At 42.4% G+C, this 17607-nt stretch overlaps 1 protein-coding gene across 47 annotated transcripts in view; it reads left to right on the forward strand.

The window, feature by feature from the left end:
- Window positions 1-17607, forward strand: part of RIMS1 (regulating synaptic membrane exocytosis 1) — a 607640-nt gene that overhangs the window by 549648 nt on the left and 40385 nt on the right. The window contains exon 1 of one of the 47 annotated variants that reach the window (XM_086316265.1): window positions 16232-16354. The exons of the other annotated variants lie outside the window; for them this stretch is intronic. The gene's annotated coding sequence lies outside the window, so the exon portion shown is untranslated. Of the gene's footprint in view, window positions 1-16231; window positions 16355-17607 lie in introns of those variants that run through there. 47 annotated transcript variants of the gene reach the window in all.

A 17607-nucleotide genomic window follows, 5' to 3' on the forward strand; every position in this document is an offset into this window, starting at 1 on the left:
TTAATAATAATCCCTCAAGGTTTCCATAAGTTTTAATACATTCTTAATATAATTTCCCTTCTTTCTACCCAGAATACAGTTGTGACAATTGAATGTGACAATTGACAAGGAGCATAAATATTTTGAACTGCACATGCATATTAATCTGTAAAAAAAAAAAAAAAGTCTGTTTTAGCAGCTTGTCATCCTAAGCATTGATGTTCATTTTTAGTTATGTCCTGCTCACCTCCCCAGGATAAGAAGAAACCATCATTTTTGTTTTAAGCTTTAATTTTTCCCCATCTTAATGTCAGTAGTGCTTGAAACCAGCAATTGCTCCCCAGTGAAGTTTAGCGGTGACTGTTTTTACTGCCTGTATTGCTGGTGGTTGCTCACATGGTAAAGAACCCCCGGGCAATGCAGGAGACCCAGCTTTGAGACCTGGGTTGGAACGATCCCCTGGAGAAGAGAATAGCTGTCCATTCCAGTATTCTTGCCTGGAGATCCCATGGACAGAGGAACCTGGGGTGCTACCATCCATGGGGTTGCAAAGAGTCGGAGCACTGGTTATACTGCTGTGTGATGAGAGACCATGGGGACTGTGATGCAGTCCACGGTTGGGGTCGCTAAGAGTCGGACATGACTGAGCAACTTCACCTTCACTTTTCACTTTCATGCATTGGAGAAGGCAATGGCAACCCACTCCAGTGTTCGTGCCTGGAGAATCCCAGGGACGGGGGAACCTGGTGGGCTGCCGTCCATGGGGTCGCACAGAGTCAGACAGGACTGAAGCGACTTAGCAGCAACAGCAGCAGCAGTATAGTGTTAGTCACTCAGTCCTATCCAACTCTTTGTGACCCCATGGATTGTAGCCCACCAGGCTCCTCTCTCCACGGAATTCTCCAGGCAAGAATTCTGGAGTGGGTAGCCATGCCCTCCTCCAGGGGATCTTCCCAACCCAGGGATCAAATCCAGGTCTCCTGCATTGCAGGCAGATTCTTTACCATCTGAACCAGCAGGGAAGCCCGATTAAGTGTGTGCTGCTGCTGCTGCTGCTGCTAAGTCATTTCAGTCGTGTCCGACTCTGTGGGACCCCATAGACAGCAGCCCACCAGGCTTCCCCGTCCCTGGGATTCACCAGGCAAGAACACTGGAGTGGGTTGCCATTTCCTTCTCCAATGCATGAAAGTGAAAAGTGAAAGTGAAGTCGCTCAGTCGTGTCCGATTCTAGGGACCCCATGGACTGCAGCCCACCAGGCTCCTCCATCCATGGGATTTTCTAGGCAGAAGTACTGGAGTGGGGTGCCATTGCCTTCTCCGAATTAAGTGTGTAATCATCTACAAATATCCAGAATACCCAGTATCAATAGTTGGTATTTTGTCGGCTCTCTAGAAGTTTATATAACTAGAAACATATTTTATTCAGATTTCCTTTTCCTTTATAGGGAATCTGAAAGTGTTAGTCACTCAGTCATGGACTATAGCCCCCAGACTCCTCTGTCCATGGAATTCTCCAGGCGAGAACACTGGAGAGGGTTGTCATTCCCTCCTCCAGTGGATCTGCCTGACCCAGAGATCAAACCGAGTCTTCTGCATTGCAGACAGATTCTTTACCATCTGAGCCACCAGGGAAGTACCCCTTTATCAGGGGAAAACTATAAAATGTATATCTGTATGAGTTTACATACTGAAACTAAAGTCAAGTCACTGTTTTTCTTCTTCAACAATATGAATCACTTTGTTACTAGTTGTCTTTACTCATTAGGAAAGGGAAATGCCGGTTGAGGAACTTGCAGGAGTCCACACCAGTAAGGGCAGAGCTGGTCTTGAACCTGGCAATCAGACAGAAGTCTGTGCTCCATGTGGGGCAGTGTCAGCCAGCAGTGTGGCTCCAGGCCCCCAGTCCCCTGACAGCTTCCTGTCTTCAGACACAGTGAGGCCCGGTACCATACTGTGTTTCTTGTTCATTTCACCAAAAAAAAAAAAAAAGAGCTTGCTGGACATCTGTGGGCTTAGCAAATGCTACTAGATGTTTCTGTGGGGAAGGGAGTATATGAAGAAGAGATCATATCGCAAGTTGCATAATCTTGTCTCAAAGCAGTGAGTCATGTTCGGATTGGTGCTGGTTTTTCTCTGGACCATGTCACTGTTTCTGAGCCCCGGTGGGTGGGGTGCAGGGTGCAGTATGTGAAGAAGAAAAGATTTCCTCGGAGTGTCTGGAGCTGGGGAAGGGAAGTAAAGGGGGAAAGAGTCCAGACTGTCATATGCATCCAGTGAGCGGTGCCCTGGGCCCCTGTCACCTGAGCTGTGTGCAGGCAGGCTGCAGCAGCCGCTGTGAGGGAGGCGTGTGCCCATAAGTCATCAGATCATCATCTACTAGGTTCCCTAACAGGGTAAGTCAAGAACAAGACGGTTGTGTTGGGGGAAGATGGGAGATGTAGAAGCAAGTGATTTGTACCTTGAGGAACGCCTCTGCATAGTTACAGGAAAGCTGGATGCTTTTGCTGTCTACTCAACTGATGCATTTATTCACAGGAATACATCTCATTAAATATAATAATAAAGGTTGAGTTTATCGAATCCTTAAATGATGAGCCAGACTGGCACATTCAGGCATTTCAACCAGGTAACCATTCTTATCAGGGGCCTTCCTCGTGGCTTAGAGAGTAAAGAGCCTTCCTGCAATGCAGGAGACATAGGTTCGGTCCCTGAGTTGGGAAGATCCCCTGGAGAAGGGAATGATGACCCACTTCTTCCTGCCTGGAGAACTCCATAGTCGGAGGAGCTTGGCAGGCTATGTCCATGGGATCACAAACAGTCACACACAACTGAGAGACTGGCACTTTTACTTCCTCACTTCACCATTACTGTTCTTTTCTGGATAAGGAATATCCAGCTTATCTGGATAAGGAATATCCAGCTTATCTGGATAAGCTCAAGAAGATTAAATGTCATTTTCTCAGCAACACATAGCCAGTAACTGGTCCATTCAGGGTGCTACCATGCTTATTCTTAGCCCTCGTGCTGTGCTGTCATCTTCAAAGCTGGATATGTTAAAATAATTCTACTTGCTGTAAAAATTGACCTTAAAATGTGCAAATTCTCAAACTGAATGAAACGATGTTCCTTCTTCCTTCAGTAGCATGAGCAGGTGCTCGTAGCTGACAGCCCTTGCTTCCACACAGTGGCTCAGGTACCGAGGTCCTAACGTCTCATGCTGTTGTCCTCTGAACCCACATGGCGGAAGGATGAGAACAGATGGAGAAAGTATATCTGCTTCTTAAATGCCTCACCCCAGAGGCCCATATGCCTCGAGCCACATGGCCATGTCCACCTGCTAGGGGACAGGCCCTGGGGAAATGCGTTGCTGGCTGAACAGCCGTTAGCATCAGTTTACTGCAGTGGAAGGGGATGGACAGCAGGCTAGCTCCCACAGGAGTGACTTCAAATATCTTCTATTATAATGAATTAAAGCCTTTGAGAGTTTTTGCTTGTTATTTTTTAAGCAGAGGCTGAAAATACTGGTGATTTCTCTTCTTTTGTTATTTTTGTATCTCTTTTTAAAAATTTTATTTATTTTTTAACTGAAGGATAGTTGCTTTGCAGAATTTTGTTGCTTCCTGTCAAACATCAACATGAATCGGTCATGGGTATACATATGTCCCTTCCCTCTTGGTATTTCTTATGCAAGAATTGTACATAGCCAGTGTGATCCAGTACCTGTTTATCTCAGCTCCAAAGCCTCGAATAAAAATTGGTTTCTGTTTGTTCCTCACTTTTAAGTTTTCGTGGCCTCTTCTGACCCTTAGATTCCTCTGCCCCATTTTACATATACCAGTGTGTGAAGTTGAGCCATTTCTTTGCCTTTTTTTTAATTTTATTTTTTATTGAAGTATAGTTGATTTAGCATGTTGCATTAGTTTTAGGTGTACAGCACAATGATTCAAATAAATACATATATGTACATTTGCACATATGTATCTTCCATATACCTGAATACATACACACACACACACACATGTGTGTGTATATTATTTTTCAGATTCTTTTCCATTATAGGTTATTACAAAATATTGAGTGTAGTTCCCTGTGCTCTACAGTAGGTCCTTGTTGGTTATCTATCTTATGTATAACTTTGTGTCTGTTAATCCCATGTCTTTGCTTTTTAAAACAAAACTGGCATGTGCCAGCATGCCTGAGTTTAGCATCGTTTGGTGAAGATGTCACGGGGAGCGGGCCTGGAGGAAAGCAGATGGTGGGAAGTGGTCAGAGCACTAGACATGCAGGATTTTGCCACTTTTTCCTCCTTGGTCTTCTCTCTCTCCCCTCTGCTCGTCCATTATTTCTCTGGGAATCTGCCATGTTGCTCAACAACAAGGATGTGCTTATATCCCTCTTCTAAGTTGCTTCACCAACATCTATTTATTTAATGTTTAATGTAGGCCTGTGATGGGGGGCTCTGATAGCGTCTTTCCTGTTTATCAGTGCCAATACTGCAGGGCGGAGAGTGAATGGTGACGGCCTGGCTCAGATGTGAACCGCAACTGCTCAGCTGCAGTCTGCCCTCGTGGCCATGAAAGCATTCTCCCTCTCAATAGGGACTTTCTCACAAAGGAAGATTCTGGTGCCAGCTCTCACGGTTCAATTCTATTTTGTTAAATGTATTTCTGAAGTTCATCTGAGCTGTAATCCTGCTCTTAAGTACTCTCTGTGGTTATAATTGTAAGGACCACAAAGTACTTCCTACGCTTTAACCAGAAAGGAAACTGTTATGTGAACCATCATTGGATGCTATTACAGCTGATCCTTACGTGCTCTGTGTTAGTTCTTAAGAGTGAAAATTGCTTTTGGTTGCTTTAACTGTAGGAGATTTATTTGTAATTTCCCTAGGATTCTTTTGCAGATCAGAATAAAGATTTTGCTGGATGGGCTTAGTTTGCACACCTCTGTTTAGGCACTCTTGTAGCCAAACCTCAGCATACTCGGCAACCTGTTTTGTTCTTCAGACCTTTTTCAGAGCTTGTCACACAGTCAAGGCCCAGAAGTAAGTCCAGACACCGCCGAGGTCTTTGTTGCAGCTACTTTCTGCAAAGAACCCAGCTTTTACTCTTTTTTTTTTTTTTTTTACTGAAAATCCTTTTTTTTTTTTTTTTCTGGTGCTCAGTGGCCTGTTCAAATATTGAACATCCAAGGAAAGTTCATATATTTACATAACCAAATAGGAGGGAAAATCTATTATGTGTTGTGACTGTCCCTCCAAGATGTCTCCAGCGAATCCTAAGATCATGCAGTGTGGTGGGAAGGAATACCTTCATGTTGTACAGCTAGGGTTTTCTTTTAAATTTTTAAATGATATTAGGTGTCGCTTTATAATTTTGACATAATGAAAATACAAGGGTGAAAAAGAAGGGGATTATTTCTAGTCAATCTGTGCTGGATTTCGTGCTCTCTGTAAAGTTTACACAGTCCAGTACTTACAAATAATTCCTTTAAGGATTACAGTTTACATGTCCTTTTTTGAACATTAATTTATTAGAGAGGATTTCATTTGATGTAGATATTATTGATATAACTGGGATTTGATGCCTCAAAACAAGAGAATATATGTATTCACACTCAAAGAACATAAAGCAGAAATAACCTGCAGAGCAATGCCTTTGTAATTTATTTGGGCTTGAAAAGATTTTTTGTTTCTTAAAATGATTGTCCTTTGGATGTTTCTCTTTGCTTTAAATGCAAAAACCTAATTCTGTTCCTCTTCTTTTGTGTGAGTAAAGACACTTGAAGCCACTGTTATCATAAACAGTTCATTTTTCGTGCTGATAAACTGTGCTGCAGTGATGTTCTTGGTTAGAGGACACCTTGACAAAAGACACTGGATGTTCCCGCTTCTCAGATTGCCTGACATTATAGTGAAGATTTCCGTCTACCATCTATGCTTTCCCGGTAGCTTCATGCTATGTTTAGATGAATTTGGGGGCTGTTTATCATTTTCTTCTGTCTCCAGTTCTGTACCCACTATTTATATCCATTTTTCCTGCCCCTTCAAAAAATCGGTCATGAGTGTAATCTCATGTCTGCTGATAAAACACACTTTTTCACTGAAGTGTAGTTGATTTACAGTGTTGGATTAGATTCTGTTGTACAGCAAAGTGATTCAGTTATACATAAAGGCGTTTTTTTTTTTTTACATTCTTTTCCATCATGGTTTATCACAGGATATTGGGTGTAGTTCCCTGTGCTACACTGTATGTGCTGTTGCTTGGCCATCCCGTGGATAACACTTTGCATCTGCTAATCCCCAGCCTTCCAACCCAGTCCTCCCCTACCTTCTCCCCCTTGGCAACCCCAAGTCTGCTCTCTATATCTGTAAGTCTGTTTCTGTTTCATAGACAAGTTTATTCGTCTCATATTTTAGGTTCCACATGTTAGTGATATCATATGGAAAATGTCTTACTCTTTCTGACTTAACTTAGTTGATGACCTCTATCTAGGCCCATCTGTGTTGCTGCCCATGGGAGTATTTCACTGTGTATATGAACCACAACTTCTCTCTCTATTCATCCGTTAATGAACATTTCAGTTGTTTCCATGTCTTATTTTGTAAATAGTGCTGCAGTAAACACTATTTACCGAGGTATGTGTATCCTTCTGAGTTACTGTTTTGTCTGGATATATATACCCAAGCATGGGATTGCTGGATTTTATGGCAATTCTATTTTTAGTTTTAAAACACACATTTGACAGTTTTATCATGTACATAATAAGAGCTTGTTGATGTCCAGAAGATTAGGATTATATATACTAGATGGTTCTTGGTCTCAACATACATAAAGGAGGTTGGATATCATCACTGACCTAATTCTTCCACATACTCTAGAAGGTGGTTACAGCCCAATGTATTAAGCTGTTGTGTGATACCCCAGAGATGGGTTGACATTCTCTATCCAGTGAGTTGACTTGATATCTGAAATATGTCATTTTATGCTGATCCAGACGTTATTGCTATTTTCAGAGCATAATCGTTTCCTATCTGTGGAATGAATGAAATGAGAACTGTTTTAATGGCAAACCACTGATCTCCAAGAAGATTCAAAATTCTGTCACTTGCTTTCTGGAATTTGGAAGTGTGCTTCTGGGACAGATAAAGAAATGTTCCATGTTTCTCTAACTCTTCCCTTGAAACGCATCTAGTGGCAAAAGAAAGCCCATCTTCGACGGGATGGAGGCCAGAGCCCAAAACAGCAGCAAAGAAGGAAGATTGTTTGAAGTCTTGAGTTTTACCTTAAAACTTCATGAGGCTTTAGCCTTTCCCTGACAATATACTCATGTTTGTTTTACTATAAAATTTCCCCAGAGCTTCTAGCAAATGCAGAATAGCATTCTCCTCTAAGTTCCATGCTTGTTTATTATCCTCAAATATCATCTGAAACACTGCTTCCATCTCCCCTCCAGAGTTATCAGCCAGAACCTGAAGGCCAGCTGTCCACATCTGGGGGCTTAAGCAGCAGGGTTTTCAGTGCAGTCCATGACTGTGGAGTAAAGGACAGCTAACTGGATGGCAGAGAGGACAAGCTGGGGGTCTTATCCAGCACCAAAATCCGACTGTTTGAGCTAACTCTGATTCACTCTGAGTGCAAGTTAGCCTGTAGCTTGAAGAATGAAGGATCTTTTCCGGGGATCTTCCCAAGAAAAGACTTCTCTTTGCTCTCCTGGTTCTCAGGAAGTCTCAAAAACTTTGATGCAAACCTCCTTTACTTGAGTTTTACAGATATGTACTATTGAACACTTAGCATGTCTATAAACTTGAAATTAAATATGCCTATAACCATCTTAGTTATAATTCCACATTTCTGATATTGGTGATTGACAATCATTCCACTCAAGATTTGTTTTTTTAATTTTTTTCTAAGTGCAAAAATACATTGAGTCAGATTATTTACAGAGATTGAGAAAAGAAGGAAGCAAGCCATTAATGGCTTATATTACTTTGTGATTCACTTTTGTGTAGCCCTACCCTTCACATGTGATTCACTGACTCCCTAAAAAGCAGCTGCTCCCTGTGAGGGAGATTCATTTGCAGAGGTGTCACCTCTCTTGGCTGTACAGCACAGTTATGTAGCAAAACAAGAGCTGGGTTTGTGCAACTGTAGGAATGTATTCTTCTCTTTTGCCTTTCATAGAACCGGATGAAGTTAGGGTTAGGAAAAAATAGTGTTGATACTGATGATAAGAAACATAGCCTTCAGAAAATATAATTCAACAAAATAGAATTAAAGATGGTGTCTAATAGGGGAGGTGGAGGCGTGTGCTAGAGAGATCTTTAAAATTCCAGGGTGATGATCATTCTCAGAAACATTCCAGTGAGTGTTCTTAATGCAAAGTAATGTTGTATATTTGCATGAGAAATGGAAGAATGCTTAGAAGGGGCTACTGAGATTCCACAATTTCTGATTAGCCAAGGCTGCTTTGATAAATTGTGGAGAAATTCTTGCTTGCAAGATACCAAACATACCTAGAGTTTATATGGGGACGGATACAGGAAACATTGTTTAAATGTAATTTCTTAAGATATGAACACAGAAGAGGGGCCTGTTAAGTTTGTCAGGAAAAAGTATGGGTTTTGAAAAACGTATATTCTAATGAAAGGAAAACTTTAAGGTTAAAAATGGAGAGAGAATTACTTCCTAGAGCTTCCTTGAGAAGGCAAGAGGGAGAGGCAGCTGACCAGACTAGAGAGACACCCTTTGCCTCGTGGGAGGAGACATAGGGGCAAAGGTGAATGTGGAGGCTTAAGCGCCTGTGACCTTCTCACTCATCACGCTTCACCAAGCTTCTGGTTCGTAACTGCCTGTATGCTGGCTCCATGCATAGCTGGTCTTCAGATGACACGCTGATCGCCCGCAGTGTGCAGAGCCCAGCCCCAGCACTACCATCAGCTCTGATGAGACATGCTCAGGCCAATATGTCACTTAAGGCATGTAAGTGACATATAAGGCACCAGCTAAGTGACAGGTAAGGCACCAGCTAAGTCTGTCTGGTTCCTTAAGTCATATCATTAGAAAGCCATTCGCCTTATTTTTCTGAATAATGACCTTTTCAAATAATACCTGGTCAGTCAGACACATCTTCAGTGGCCCTGCTTAATACTGTTTCAAGTAGTAACGTAATCCAGCATAAATGACAGTTTATTAAATTAACATTTAGCATTCATGGAGTCATAGAGTCACCAAAACCTTTCTAGGACAGGGAATTTAATTAATTATTATACTTGGACTTGCATTTCTTCTAATTCATATGTAAAATAACAAAGTTTACCTGTCTAAATGACAAGACTTTTCCTTCAAGGGTCATGTGAAATAAATAATGCTCAGAAGACATTAATTACAAAGGTTGGGTTTCAAATATATGTTATTATGTTTATAAAGTCACCTTTCTCCACAAGTACATGTGTGAAAAATTACTGTTAAAAATCTTGACAATGACCCAACGTAAAAAATTTGTTTTACCCAATTTTCTGGAAGAATCTTACATTCTCTACATTCAAACTTACATGTGATAGGCAGTTACTTACTTATGCAAACTTACTTTTAACATGCAGTTGTTTTCATGGATTTTTAGCAGAAGTTGTGTGAAGTTTATCAGGTATGTATGCTTGCTTTAACGGGAGTGACGAGGCTAAAGGAGGACTATTTCCCTGTCAGCGTTGGGTTGACTCTTCAAATTCCAATGATACAGCCCTTTTGTGTAAGGTTAAGTGTTGTATTAAAGTTAATTTGTGTTGTATTTTATCGCCTGGCTTCTAATCAGAACACTGTGTCTCTAGGTTCCTTATAAAATGGCTTTCCTATTAGCAACCATTTTTCAGGAATATGTGTGTGTGCTTAGCCATGTCTGACTCTTTGCACCCCCATGAACTATAGCCCACCAGGCTCCTCTGTCCATGGAATTTTTCAGGAAAAAATCTTGGAGTGGGCTGCCATTTCCTTCTCCATTTCAGGCATATATGGAAATGTTATTAGAACCCTTATTTGTGAGAAAATGCAAACGGTCTGCAGTGCAATATTATTTCAAGTAAAAATGCATAAATACCAAGTTATTATTAATATAACAGCTGTTTGTCTTTAGGTATCAGACCCTGCCCTTGGTGCTTTACATCATTTCTATTTATCCCAGAAAACTAAGCTATTTCCCCTTTACACAAAAGGAAACTTAAGATTAACAACTTGCCAAATATTATCTAGTGGTGGTGTTAGCATTTCAGCGTAGGTCTGTGTAGAGTCTTAAGGGGAAAATGTGTGTGCATGTATACATCTAAAGATAGGAGAAAAGGCAGTTTTTATGTGTATTGTTCTTGGCGGGCTTAACAAACATTTGACTGAATGGGTTCTAATTACCAATGACTCTGTTGTCTGTAGGTGTGAACTTACAGTATCTATAGTAAATTACGTTTCTTGGCCTGAGAAATCCTCCTTACAAATGGTAATTTTTTTTCAAAATTATTTGGAAACCTTCTATAATTATTCTTAGGATTTGGATCATGAGATCATCTTTTAAATGAAAGAAAAGTTTAGGGAAGTCTCTTTTGCAGAGTAATAACTTTCTGAGTAATCTTGTAGGAGTAGTGTATGAATTTGTTTTTGCTGCTGTAATAAATATAGTTGCTTAAAACACAACAAAGTGTATTATCTTGCAGTTCTGGAGGTCAAAAGTCCAAAGCAGGTCAAGATGTGGGTTGGGCTGTGTTTCTTCTTGGGGCTATAGGGGAGAATCCACTTTTTGCCTCCCAGTCTCTTGGGGCTTCTGTCACTCCTTCACCTTCAGCCCTCTTCCACCTTCAAAGTCATTGTGCCACTCTTACTCAGACCTGCATCTCCCTTGCCCTTGTAAGGACCTTCCAATGTAACAGGCAGACACAGGAGGTCTTCTCAGGACCTTCCAGTGTATCAGGCAGACACAGGAGGTCTTCTCAGGACCTTAAAGTGTAACAGGCAGACACAAGAGGTCTTCTCGGGACCTTAAAGTGTATCAGGCAGTCACTGGAGGTCTTCTCAGGACCTTCCAGTGTATCAGGCAGACACAGGAGGTCTTCTCCGGACCTTCCAGTGTATCAGGCAGACACAGGAGGTCTTCTCCGGACCTTCCAGTGTAGCAGGCAGACACAGGAGGTCTTCTCAGGACCTTCCAGTGTAGCAGGCAGACACAGGAGGTCTTCTCAGGACCTTCCAGTGTAGCAGGCAGACACAGGAGGTCTTCTCAGGACCTTCCAGTGTAACAGGCAGACACAGGAGGTCTTCTCAGGACCTTCCAGTGTAGCAGGCAGACACAGGAGGTCTTCTCCGGACCTTCCAGTGTAGCAGGCAGACACAGGAGGTCTTCTCCGGACCTTCCAGTGTATCAGGCAGACACAGGAGGTCTTAGGACCTTCCAGTGTAGCAGGCAGACACAGGAGGTCTTCCCTGGACCTTCCAGTGTAGCAGGCAGACACAGGAGGTCTTCTCCGGACCGTCCAGTGTATCAGGCAGACACAGGAGGTCTTCTCAGGACCTTCCAGTGTAGCAGGCAGACACAGGAGGTCTTCTCAGGACCTTCCAGTGTATCAGGCAGACACAGGAGGTCTTAGGACCTTCCAGTGTATCAGGCAGACACAGGAGGTCTTAGGACCTTCCAGTGTAGCAGGCAGACACAGGAGGTCTTCCCTGGACCTTCCAGTGTATCAGGCAGACACAGGAGGTCTTCTCAGGACCTTCCAGTGTAGCAGGCAGACACAGGAGGTCTTCTCAGGACCTTAAAGTGTAACAGGCAGACACAGAGGTCTTCTCAGCACATTGGGTGTTCTGAAGGTTTGCAGGGCCTGGGAAAGCTCTGAAAGGGGCCCCCTGGGATGGTGGCCATGAGGTTTCCTCCAAGACCTGCAGGACGAGATGAGGCAGTCAAGGCAGATGGGTGCAGGGAGAGGAGATTTCAGCAAAAGAAACAGTATGGGTAAAGACTGGTGCTGGGAAAGCTGATACAGATTTTAAGAAGGTGCAAGGGCAAGACCCTGTAGTCTAGGGAGGAAGGGAGAAGATGGTGTGAGAGCCTCCCTGAGAGCAGGTGGGGGGCAGGTCAGAAGGGGCCTCAGGACCATGCCTAAAGGCTTGGTTTCATCTTAAACGCAGCAGGATGCCAAGGAAGGGTTCTAAACAGAGATGCAGAATGATCTGATCAGCAGGTCAAAAGCTTTTCCTGTTCCTTTGGAACAAGCGACCGGCAAGTGGGGAAAGGCAAGAGTAAATGTAAGAAAATGTTAGGATAAAGAGAAGTACTTAGATTTTAAATAAAGACTTGTTAACTATCGTCTCCTTTTCAAAAGGATTCAGATATATATGTCTTTTCATTGGCAATGATTCCCTTTTTTAAAAAGTTATTCATTAAGCACTATTTAAGATACACAAAAAATTTAGAAGGCATATGATCACTTGCTTTTATGCTGAGAGATGTATTTAGTTTCTTTGGCCAGGTGTTTGTGTTTTATTTCTAATTGTGTAATGAATGTAGTTTCCTTAAAAGGAGGCCTTTGGGGCATCAACAAGCTGGTTAAGGGGAGATTGGGGGAGTTAGAAAGTTCCTTCTCAGGTGGCACCAGGCCTTCTGTAGCTGATGGTAAAGATTACCTGATTTAGGACTTGCTGTTGGTGTGGGGGAGGCTCCTCATACAGCCCCCCAGTCCCGTGAGACTCCCTGGTGGTGGGGACCCCTGGTGCCCCTCCACCGGCTTCCAAGGAGCACACCTGGTCTTTAGTGCAGGTATTGACTTCTCCCCTCCAGGAGTCTCACTTCCTTGGCCCACAGGTCAAGCCCCATTCTTACTCCCATTAATACACCTCTGGAGCCCCCCTTTTTCTGCCCTGAGATTGCCAGAGTCATCCGTTGTGATCTCTGTGTGGTTTATGCACATCTTTTAACGTTTTCTTACTCTAGTTTCCCTTCTGATGTAGTTTCTACTTCTTTTTGCTACATTATGACAAGGAAACAGACCATTGATATATATTTCCCTGTTGATGGAGGTTTGTGTGCATGTGTGCTGAGTTGCATCAGTCGTGTCTGACTCTTTGCAACCTGATGGACTGTAACCGCCAGGCTCCTCTATTCATGGGATTCTCCAGGCAAGGATACTGGAGTGGGTTGCCATGCCCTCCTCCAGGGGGTCTTTCCAACCCGAGGGTTGTACCCGTGCTTCTGGCACTGCAGGCATATTCTTTACTACTGAGCCACCGGGGGAGCCCCGATGGAGGTTTGCTCATACCTTTAGAAGTAGTTGAGGTAGACAGCCGTGCATGAATGTCCACACGATAAAGGACGAAGAGCTGAAGGAAACTGCTGTATGTGTGTTTCTCACATGCGTCTGTGGAAAGCTTGTCATTATAGTTTATGTCAAGTAAAACTTATGTTATTCTAATCTTTGTAAAATACTAATGAATTGACTAAGAAAAAGTTTTTCGTTTCCCAAACATCTGCTAAAACCAGGTATCTCTCCAGCTCTAAAAAATAAAGTAAGCTTCTCTTTGGCAGCTGTGTGGGTTGGACTCACCTGAAAGCAGACCCCGAGTCAAAAGTCTGAGTGCAGAGAGTTTACTTAGAGGTGATTCTAGGGCAATGAGGCAGGAAAAGGCAGTCAGTATAAAGTGCGTTATTTAGTGGATGGGTGCCCTCGGCAAGGGGCTCCAGCCCATTGGGGTACTATGGGAGACAGTGTAGAGGTGTCGCCCTGAGGGTGAGGAAGCTGGCGTTGATCCAGCAAGTCCCACTGCTCATCGACTGGGCACTGCTTCCAGGGTCCTCAGCTTCCTGGAACTTGAAGCCTCTTTACTGTGTGGGCCCAGCCGACAGCAGCCAGGGCCCCATAGAGTCACGGGTTCTGCCGGGAGAAGCAGTCTTGCATCCGGGAACAGGAACTGCCCAGGGGACTGGGCAGGGCCCCCGCAGCGTCTGCTCCTTTGGCCTCTGCCCAGCGTCTCCCCCTCGAGTTGCAGAATGGGCACCCAGCCCGTGGGTTCCCGCAGCCCCCTCACGGGCAGAGGTGGGCGGCTGTGCCAGCCACAGGCCCGGTGAGATCACGTCTGCTGGTCCTGGTTTGCCCAGACATGCAGGACTTGCTCGGGGAGGCCCCTCTCCCGCCTCCTCTCTCTGTGCCATCCAGTTCCCACTGGGGCTAAGGCTGGACTGCTCTCTTGGCCTTCCATCATTGTCCAGAACATTCTGTTACACAGGAGGACCCCCCTCAGTCCCCTCCGGGTGCTGCTCTGATGCACACAGTGGTCAGTAAGGTCTGTGCCCACCCATCTCCAGATCCCTTTGGTTGATTTTTCTCTATGCTCCTCATTTTGGCCGCACACGGAACACATCTTATTAAAGACATGCTCTTAACAGACAGCATTACGTTGTCCAAAGTGGAAGGGCTTCATCCTTTGAGGGCAGCTGCTGTTGATTGGAGGGACCCAGTTCTCATGGCAGGATGTCCAGGGTCACTCTGAAGAACATCCAAAGGAAGCAAAGTAGCAGTTTGAGGGGTTCCCTGCTGGTCTTGAAAGACTGCCCACATATGTGCTGTTTTATGTTAGAAAGTTCTGTTATAACCTTGTCCCTTTTCAGTTATTCTGGCCTCAAGTTTAAGTGCTTCAGTTGTGCCAACAGAGGTGCCTCCATCAGCACAAACATACGTTTCCCCATGCAAAAGACCCAGATAAGCAGCCCAAGTTCCAGGAGCGCTGGAACGCACGCCCTGTGCCCCACAGAGCCTCCAGGCTAGACTCGAGTTCCACGGGCTTCTGTTCTTTGGTGTTTTCATGCCTTGTGATTTGAATAACTGTCTAAATGAAATTTCACAATATCACATAAAAATGTTTTGAGGCAAGTGTAGTTTAGTTGTTTAACTTGTTACTGCTCTCCTTTTTATATTGGTATATGTATGTGGACTACATAATTTATCATCCAGACTGGAATGTCTTAGTGAGTGAAAAGGAAACATTATTAATCACATGTTACAACAGTGGTCACAAACCAGGGTTGTCCTGTGTTACTAGTGAGGAGGATCACCCTGCTACATCTCACCTATTCATGTTCATTTTTAAGGTGAGAAGAGATGATAGGAAGAAACACGGTCATGGTCAAAACAAGCAGCTACACATACTCAATTTCATAACCCAAAATAGAATAGTGTTAAAATATTGTATCACTGGGGTAACTGTAATAACAGCATTTTAAAGATATTTTTGCTTGGTTCTTTGTAACAGTTTACCCCCAACTCCGAAAAGGATCTGCTTAAAACAAAAAACAAAAAAAGAAGTTCCTATCTTTCAAATAATGCTTGTTTCTTATCCAAAAAAAAAAACAAAAAACAAACATGATCCTAGTAAGATGGTTCTGTCACTGCCGTTTTTCCCATCTTCATGGAAAGGGCTTCGATTGAAAGGAAGCAGACTTACTTGGAAGTGGCATTAAAGGGTTTGATGTTGCTGCTGATGATAGTTTTGCGTGTAAATACTAACTGCTACTGAAGTCTGGGGCCTGTGTCCTCATTCTTGTAAAACACAGCAAGCCCAGCAATGCCAGCAAATTTGAGTAGGGGGAACAGAAATGTGTGGGAAGCAGTGAGCTTGGTGTGTGAAAAATGTTCAGCAAGAGTTGGGCTGTTTACCTCTTCTGTGCCTTCCCATCTCCCTTGCCCTAGAGCTGCCTCCTGGCAGGGTGGGGTGCGGGAGAAGCCCTAAGTGCGTCTGGAAGGTGATGCTGCTGATGCCTGGGCATATTACGTGTGCATTACAGGCACTAGGGCAAGACATCCGCACGGGACCTTCCTCTTGCCCCTCTAAAAGCCCTTTAAACAGATTTACCCGGGAAATCATGTGTTAAGCCCGGAGCTTTACTTCTTGAATTTTTATTAAATACTAGAGAAGCTACATGGTATTTCATAGATTAACAAACAGACTTTCAGTTCATTTGATTTAAATACATCTTCATTATATAGTTTGTTTAAAAATTTGTGACTATGTAGCAGCTTTCAAATTGTGCTATTTAGCAGTTTTCAAATTATGAGATGATGCATAGCAAATTTACTGAGTGATTTTTCACTTCATGGTCGTATAATATAATAGGCTCTGGAAGAAACACTCCTGGCAGAAGCAGTTTAATCATCCTGTTGTAAGTGTGAGGAAGAGGGGCGGGGGAGAGAGGGTTGTGGGGGGAGAGAGAGAGAAAGGAAAGGTTTGTCAGAGCTCTGATATTTCTCCCCGAGGCAGCACAAGTTATTTAAGCCAGGTCAAAGCTTCTTTGGCTTCAGTTTTCCTCTGAAGACAACCTAATGCTGATTCTTCATTTTCTCAAGATAAACACGGTAAGTCTGTGTTCTGTATACGGATTTACTGAGTCCTTACAGGAGTTTGTTAGTTGATATATAACATCTTATGAAACTAAAACCAAAAGCCAAATTCCTGTTTGTCTGAAGCATTCAAAAAATGTGTAAACAGTTTTTGCAAAGGTATATTATACTTTATTATTAGAGTACTAATAATGGAATGAAAAAGAAAAAAAAAGTAAAAGTAATGTAGTGGATGAAGTACTTACAGAAGGATGTTGCTGCTGTAGGTGTATTTATAAAATTGTAATGTCTAAATATGATAACTTTAGACCTAGGCTTACAAGATTTTAAAACTGGGTTTGAAATTGAGCAGTGCTTCAACTCAAACATACCTTGTAATGTTATCACAAAATTATATTTTTCTTTAAAGCAATTTGATTTGTATTTAAAATTGTATCAACTGTTTTGCGTATCACATAACCCTTTTATATACAAATAAATATGAATACTTTTATATGGACATAGATTTTAGAAATTTAAAAGTTTATTTTCATTACTTTTTAAAATTGTAAATCATGTTAGTTTCCAAAAATTTTGCCTTTCATGTATTATAGTCAGGCAAAGGCCAGAGAAATGTAACTTTTTTGTGTAAATAACTTAATGATGACTCATTTCAACTGCTTTATTTAATATAGTTTATAGTTTGGGTTTTTTTTTTTTTTTTTTTTTGGTTTCCTGACTACCTATTTTTGAAGATCTTTCTCAGCCGTATTTCAGAGAAACTAATCAAAATTCTCAAATGATAAGTATGTTTTAACTATCTTTAGATTAAAAGAAAACACACATTTTAAGGGTCTAAATAATATTTTGAAATAGACTTATTTTATGCTTTCAGATAGTTCATGTGGAGAAGTGTTATCTGGTCATTGTTTCCCCCTAACTCATTTTCTTGTTCACTCGTATGCTGTTGCCACAGAAGATGTGGCTGAAATTAGAAGTGTTGTTTGTCATTGCTAAACCTTGTGTCAAAGCCATTCTGAGAATCTTCTAGAAAAGGGTGGTCGTAGTTGCATATATTCACAAGCAGTGCTGCTCTTCAAAGACTAACCATGTAATATGTGTGGTAAAATCAACACTTTGTTTCTTGCTTTTTTCTACATTTATTTTTTTTTAAATAACCTCTACATCAAAATCTGAGCGGCATGTAGAGGCTTTTATACAGTAGCAAAGTCTTCAGCATAAGACTTGTGTTTTGTTTGTATGTTTATTTTATATTCTGGTTAACACTT

The sequence above is a fragment of the Bos grunniens genome, chromosome 9 (genome assembly GCF_055505025.1).
Source record: "Bos grunniens cultivar Pamir isolate PY7600 chromosome 9, Bosgru_T2T1.0, whole genome shotgun sequence".
In the NCBI taxonomy this organism is placed as follows: Eukaryota; Metazoa; Chordata; class Mammalia; order Artiodactyla; family Bovidae; genus Bos; species Bos grunniens.